Source organism: Papio anubis, chromosome 6 (genome assembly GCF_008728515.1).
Source record: "Papio anubis isolate 15944 chromosome 6, Panubis1.0, whole genome shotgun sequence".
Taxonomy (NCBI): Eukaryota; Metazoa; Chordata; class Mammalia; order Primates; family Cercopithecidae; genus Papio; species Papio anubis.
In genome coordinates, this window is record NC_044981.1 from 102029124 (window position 1) to 102036163 (window position 7040).

Genomic DNA, 7040 nt, shown 5'->3' on the forward strand with positions numbered 1-7040 from the left:
TCCTGACCTGCGTAGTCCACCCCGCCCAGCCTCCCAAAGTGCTGGGATTACAGCCGTCGTCACGGCGCCCAGCCCACTGAACAAATATTTAAACAGCAGTTTCCAGAGGCTTGGAGATGGCTCCCATGCCCATAATCCCTGTCCCCGTCCCTTGGGATGCGTCCAAGTGAGCCCTGGAAGAGGGGTGGGAATTTGGGGGCAGGGCAGAAATGGAGACAAGACAGTGCTCTGATCAGTCTAGTTTATTGGTACAGTATATATACATTAGAGGGCAGGGAATTAGGGCCAAGTGATGATCTCATCACTTGTGGAAGCGCGGCCAGGTAAGGACCCGGTTTCTCTGGTGGACGTCATGTGGCACCATCAGGTAGTAAAATTTGTGGGAAAATCTGGATGAAGAAGCCTTGGGAAGGCATGCATCTTTTTATGGGATAATAATACAGTAAGGAAGGTAAAATCCTAGGGAGGTATGGTGTGGGAAATGTATAGGAGCTCAGGCATTAATGCGTCAATTATTACTGCGCTATGGCGGGCATCAGCTCGGACAGGTCCCTACTGGCTATTTCATGGTGAAGATAGCTTCCCCTAGGGAACTGTACCTGTCTTGGGGTTGGGTCAGCTCATCCCCACCTTCTAGGCCCGATCATGGGATAAAGGCAGCAGCAGGCCCTCCTGTTAGGCTCTGATGGAGGTTGAGTGTCCTCTTACCCGTCATTGACTGTCCAGTTCAGCTCACCAGGGGAGGTGGTCTCATTAAAGGCAAATAAGACTCACCATTTTCCCAGCCATCTCAGAAGCATTGATAATGGACCTGTATAGGTTAGCCTGGAAGGCCTCGATTTGTTGTCTGGCCAGAAGCCATGGCTGTCAGATCACTTGGGCCCGAGGTGAGGGAAGAGCAGAAGAGTAAGTAAGGGACCAAGGAATGGCAGGAGATAGGGGAGAAGTCCATCGAGTCCAGTCCACAATGGATTGGTGGCCAGGTCTTTTCTGCGCTTCTCTAGTTCTTCTTGTAAAGTCTTTATTTTATCTCTGACGATTCCAGATTTGTTGGCGTAAAAACAGCATTTTTCCTGTAGAGCCAAACAGATCCCTCCCTGTTCTGCCGTTAATAAGTCTAGACCTCTTCTATTTTGGAGAACTACCTCGGCTAATGAATCTACTTGATCTTGTAGATCTTGTATAGTACTGGATAAAGTCTGTACGTCTGAAATTAATTGGTTGGATAATTTAGTATATTGGGTTAGTGAGACTCCTAGGCCTGTGGCTCCTGTTGTAAATGCAGTGGTGATTCCTAGTCCAGCCAACAAGGGAATAAATTGTATGGCTCATTTTGGTTTATATATAAAATGTTCAATAGCGGGGATGGGGATAGGTTCATCTCCAGGGATGATATCAATGTCGGGGAGAAGAGTGGCCAGAACACAAAGCCCTGTCCAATTAGTAGGTAGATAAGTATATGCCATGTTGTTTCCGCAGACAAAAACCGAGCCATTTACGGCACACAAAGGGCCGGTGACATTGATTATAGAGGTACAGTTGTTAAATACAACATAGCCTAGATCAACTTCTTCAGTGTTATTATATGACGGTGAAAAGAGGCAAGAAGAATTAGAAAACGTCATCGGTTGAACTAAGAGGGGAGAGATAATTGGACAGGAGTTATTGACCAAGGACTCACCTGAGTGATTGACATAGGATAATGAAAAGTTAGGCATAGCGAGAGGAGTAGGGGTTCCCATTTTTAAACAAAGCCAACAATCGTGGGCAAGGATTGTATTGGACATTAGGAGTAAATTGTAAGTGGCATTAAGGATACCAAAAGTTTGAGCATCGAGCCTAAAATTATCTCTAAGCTTAGGCAAGGCTAAAGGGTGATATTGAAGTTCAGGATATAGGGCTTTATGAATCTCTTCTAATTTTTTCTGAACGGTTTTAATTCTAGCAGTATCTAATGGGCCTCCTCCATCAGAGAAGTGAATGGAGGCGGTAGTACTCCAACAAACAGGCTGTCCTTTTAGGCCGTTACAAGGAGATTGTACAAGTTTATTGGTGGATCCTAATACTTGTATGTCATTGATACCTCCAGTCTGTGCTTTTAGTAACGTGGCCGTATAGTATGTTTTATTGCCTGATTTGCATTGTTGATAGGAGGTATAACAGGAACTATGTATAGAAGATTGGAAAGAGCTGCAGGGGCATTCTTGGAGCGGCCCACTAGGTGAGGTGTCTTTTGGAGTAGACTTACATTTCCATAACTGGTTTGGCATTAGGTAGGCTGTCTTGCCCGAGCAAGTCACCTGGATGATTCTATCTGACGGAGGTTCAGATATTTGTCCCCCGCTGCAATCGCAAGGCTGGCCGTTTTGCTTTCGTATTAATTCTATTGCTTTACGAGGATCATCAAAACCTGCATGGACTGTCACTATGTTATATAAAACGATTAGTCTCCAGAAAAATCTCATGTTAGGCTTCATTTTCTGAAAAACAAAAAGGAAGAAACTTCTCAGGGAGATTTATCTTCCCTGGACTGACAATGGTTATGATTTATTTGTCTTACCAGTCTTTCAGGCAGCCATCTAGCTGCATCGTTTTTTTGTGAGAAGATACATACTGAGCCTCTTCCCCAGATTAAAACTGGATCGGGGCCATGCCAAGAATTATCAAGTGGATCTTTCCATTTTACCATTGCGAACTGTTTTTGAGATTCAGGATGCCAAAAACGGTCGGCAGCAGATTTTCCATGACTGTCCAAATTTAAAAAATTAAGGATAAAGAGGGCATGATTAAGTATGTTTCTGGGGGTACCCTTCACGGGGTACCAGCTCCCCCCTTTTATTTTTTCAATAGTAGTTTTTAATGACAGATGAGCCCTTTCTACTATACCTTGTCCTTGGGGATTATAGGGAATGCCTGTGATATGTTTAATTTGTAGGGTGTTGCAGAATTGTAAGAAAGTTTTGGCTATGTAACCAGGACTGTTATCTGTCTTAATTTGTTTGGGTATACCTAAGATGGAAAAGCAATATAATAAGTGAGTTATGACATGTTTGGTAGCCTCTCCTGACTGGAGAGTTGCAATAATGAACCCACTATAGGTGTCTATGCAAACATGAATATATTTTAGTTGGCCAAATTCTGAGTAATGTGTAACATCCATTTGCCAAATTTCGTTGGGGATGAGTCCTCGAGGGTTAACTCCTAGATGAGGAACAGGTAAATAAGTCATGCAGTTGGCGCATTGTTTAACTATTTGTCGGGCCTGTTCTCTAGTGATTTTAAACATAAGTCTTAAGGTCTGGGCATTTAAATGATGTAGGGCATGTGCTTTTTGTGCTTGTTGTAAATTGTCTGTAATGACTGTGGCTATAGTTTTAGTTGCCATGTCAGCTGTTGAATTACCTTGTGCTAAAGGTCCCGGTAATCCTGAATGTGCTCTAATATGTCCAAGGAAAAAAGGGGTAGTCCTTCTTTGAATAAGTTGTTGACATTGTAGAAATAGGTTGGCTGTGTCTGAAATATGTTTAATCTGAGGCACGGTCTCTAAGAGGGGTATTGAATGAGCCAGGTAAGCGCTGTCTGTGTAAATGTTAAGTGGCTGACAAGGAAAAGCTGATAATGCTGCAATTATGGCTTGTAATTCGACTAGTTGAGCTGATGTATAAGTGGTCTGGAATTTGACAATTGTATTATTGTAGGTGTAAGCAGCGAGTCCTGTGGAAGATCCATCAGTGAAAATTAGTAATGCGTCATTGAGAGGTTCCTTACTGGTAATATGAGGAAATACGAACGCATGAAGTTTGCAAAATTGAATGAGTTTGTTAGGTGGGTAATGGTTGTCAATTGTACCAGTGTAAGAAGCGCAAGCAATTGGCCAGGCTTCTGTATTTTGTAACAGCCAGTGAATGTGTGATTGAGTATAGGGTTGTATAATAGTAGAGGGTTCTATTCCAAAGTATTTTCTACTGTTTTCTCTTCCTAGAATAATGAGATCAGCTATAGCATCATAATAAGGTAGTAAAACCCTTTTTGGAGAGGAGGGCAGGTGTACCCACATAATGGGATTGTTTTGCCAGAATAACCCCGTGGGGGTTATCGTAGTATTAAAAATAACAAATATTAATGGTTGAGAATAGTCAATACTAGTAACAAATTGTGTTGCAATGGCATGTTCTACCTGTTGGAGTGCCATTAATGCTTCTTTGGTAATGGACCTGGGGGATTTTGGATTAGAGTCTCCTTTTAATATATCGAAAAGAGGTTTTAACTCTCCTGTGGTAAGTTTTAAGTATGGTCGAAGCCAATTTATGTCTCCCAGTAATTTTTGGAAATCATTTAAAGTTTTTAAATGGTCACGACGTATAACGGCCTTTTGATTAATGATTTTGGGTCCATTAATTTGAAAACCAAGATAGGTGTATGGATCTTGTAGTTGTACCTTTTCTGGGGCTATTTGTAGCCTGGCTGTTGTTAACCCTTGTTTGAGTTGGGCAAAACACTGTAAGACTTGTTCGCCAATTTCTCCTGCTATTAAAATATCATCCATATAATGTATAATATATATTTGTGTCCATGTTTTTCTGACTGGCTCTATAGCAGCAGCTACATATTTTTGACACAAGGTAGGACTATTGGCCATACCCTGAGGTAAGACTTTCCATTGATAGCGCTTTATTGGTTGTCTAAAATTTGTAGATGGAAGACTAAAGGCAAATCTTTTTTGATCAGCAGGATGAAGGGGAATTGTAAAGAAACAGTCTTTAAGATCAATAATGATTTTAAAATATTTTTGAGGAATTGCAACCGGTGAAGGCAGTCCCGGTTGTAAGGCACCCATAAGGACCATAGTAACATTTATAGCTCTTAAATCTTGTAAGAGTCTCCATTTACCTGACTTTTTCTTAGTGACAAAGATAGGTGTATTCCAAGGGGAATTACTTTCTATAATATGTCCTGCTACTAGTTGTTCCTGCACTAACTGTTGGGCAGCACTTAGCTTATCATTGAGTAAAGGCCACTGATCAACCCAAACGGGCTCATCTGACTTCCAAGTAATGGGGTCAGTGCACTTTTGGGGTGCAGGTATGTCAGTGGCCTGAGCTAAAAATTTCCAAACCCCTTTTTATCAAGTTGTCCTGAGACTGGTATAGGCTGTGAAATACCGTTTTCCTTTTTTCCAAGACCTTTACCAGGGGTGTATCCCTGAGTTAGCATTTGTGCAGTAACTATATCATTTGGACTGCACATTATAATTTTCATTTGAGAGAGTAGATCTCGCCCCCAAAGGTTAACAGGTAGGTGAGGGATGATAAATGGCTTAATGAGGCCTGAATTGTTTTCTTTATCTGTCCATGTTAGGTATTTAGAGCTTTGTTTAGGATTACTGCTTTGTCCAATCCCTCTCAGGTGAGTTAAAGTCTCTGTGGTAGGCCAATGAGAGGGCCAATCTTCTTGTTTAATGATGGTTACATCGGCCCCTGTGTCTATTAGCCCGGTAAATGCCTTGCCATCTAACCATAAAGTTAGAGAGGGTTTTTGATTTGTAATTGGTTGCACCCAATATATATCTGATGATCCAAAACCTTTTGTATTCCTGTTAGAGTGTTGGATATTATTATCTGTTTTAACCAAGGGTAGCAAAACTAACTGTGCTATTCTAACTCCTTGAGGGACAGTAATAATGTTGTTAATAGCTCTGGCCATGATTTTAATTTCTCCTTCATAATCATTATCGATAACTCCAGGGAGGACTTGTAAACCTTTCATGGTGACACTACTTCTTCCCAAGAGCAGCCCAAAAGTGTCAGGCAGTAAAGGCCCATATATTCCTGTATTTAAGGTTTGTGGTCCCATCTCAGGCGTTAATACTGTGTGGGAGGTGGAACTGAGGTCCAGTCCTGCACTTCCTGGGGTTGCTCTACTAAGTTTTGAAATGGATTGTTGCTGCTGGCTGGAACAAAGCTGACTGCCCCATATGCTTGTTTCGGGGCCTGGGGTTTTTGTCTCTGGATTTTTATCTTGGTTTTCATGGCAATCTTTTGCAAAGTGTCCTCTTTTGCCGCATTTAAAACATCCCCCTTTGTCTTTACCTTTGTTAATGAGGAAATCTCTTACTGTTTGGCCACTAAAGGCGGCGGCCATTGCTAGGCCTTGTTGATATGAGGGCCCAATATCCGAACAAAGGCAAATGTATCCTGTTAAATCTGTTTTCTTTCAATAGGGTCTGATTGCCGCTTGGCAGGCGGGGTTGGCATTTTCATAAGCCAACTGTTTAACATAATCTACACCCGTTTCTGCATTTCCAAAAATTCTGCCTGCCGTAGTCATAAGTCTATGCACAAAGTCTGAAAATGGCTCATCGGGCCCTTGTTTAACCGCTGTGAGTGAGGCCCCTGGATCTCCTTTAACGGGAAGTTTTCTCCAGGCTTTTGTAGCGGCAGCCTGGATTTGTGAAAACAAGCCGGGATCATATTGCATTTGAGCCTGAGTGTCTGCATAGTTACCTGAGCCAGTTAACATATCAAAATCCCAGCCGTTTCCTGCCTGTTGGTTTCTTTTAGCTGTGTCCCTACAATTTTCAAAGAACTCTGACTTCCAAATTAGATGATCTCCCCCAGAAAGGACTGCCCTAACTAAGGTATTCCAGTCTGTAGGGGTGAGCCAATTATCGGCTACAGATTCTACTATAGCAAGAGTGTATGGAGCAGTAGCCCCATACTGAGAGGCAGCAGTCTTTAACTCTTTTATGATGGTAAAGTCAAACCCAGTATGATGTCTCCAAGCTTGTCCTTGCCCATCTGTGGTTTCAGTAACTGGGAAAATGTCTTTGGGGGAGGAGTCTTCTCTATGTCGGCTAGCAACTAACCCCCCTCTTGGAACATGTTGTCCAGGCCGCTGAGGCGGGCGCAGGGAACCCTCCATAACATCTGGGTTAGGTATCTTTTCATTCCCTGTTTTTAATTTTTGGGGCCTAATTATTAATGATTGATGCAACTCCTCAAGTTTAATTTGTTCTTCTAGCTGAGCAATTTTTTGTTTTA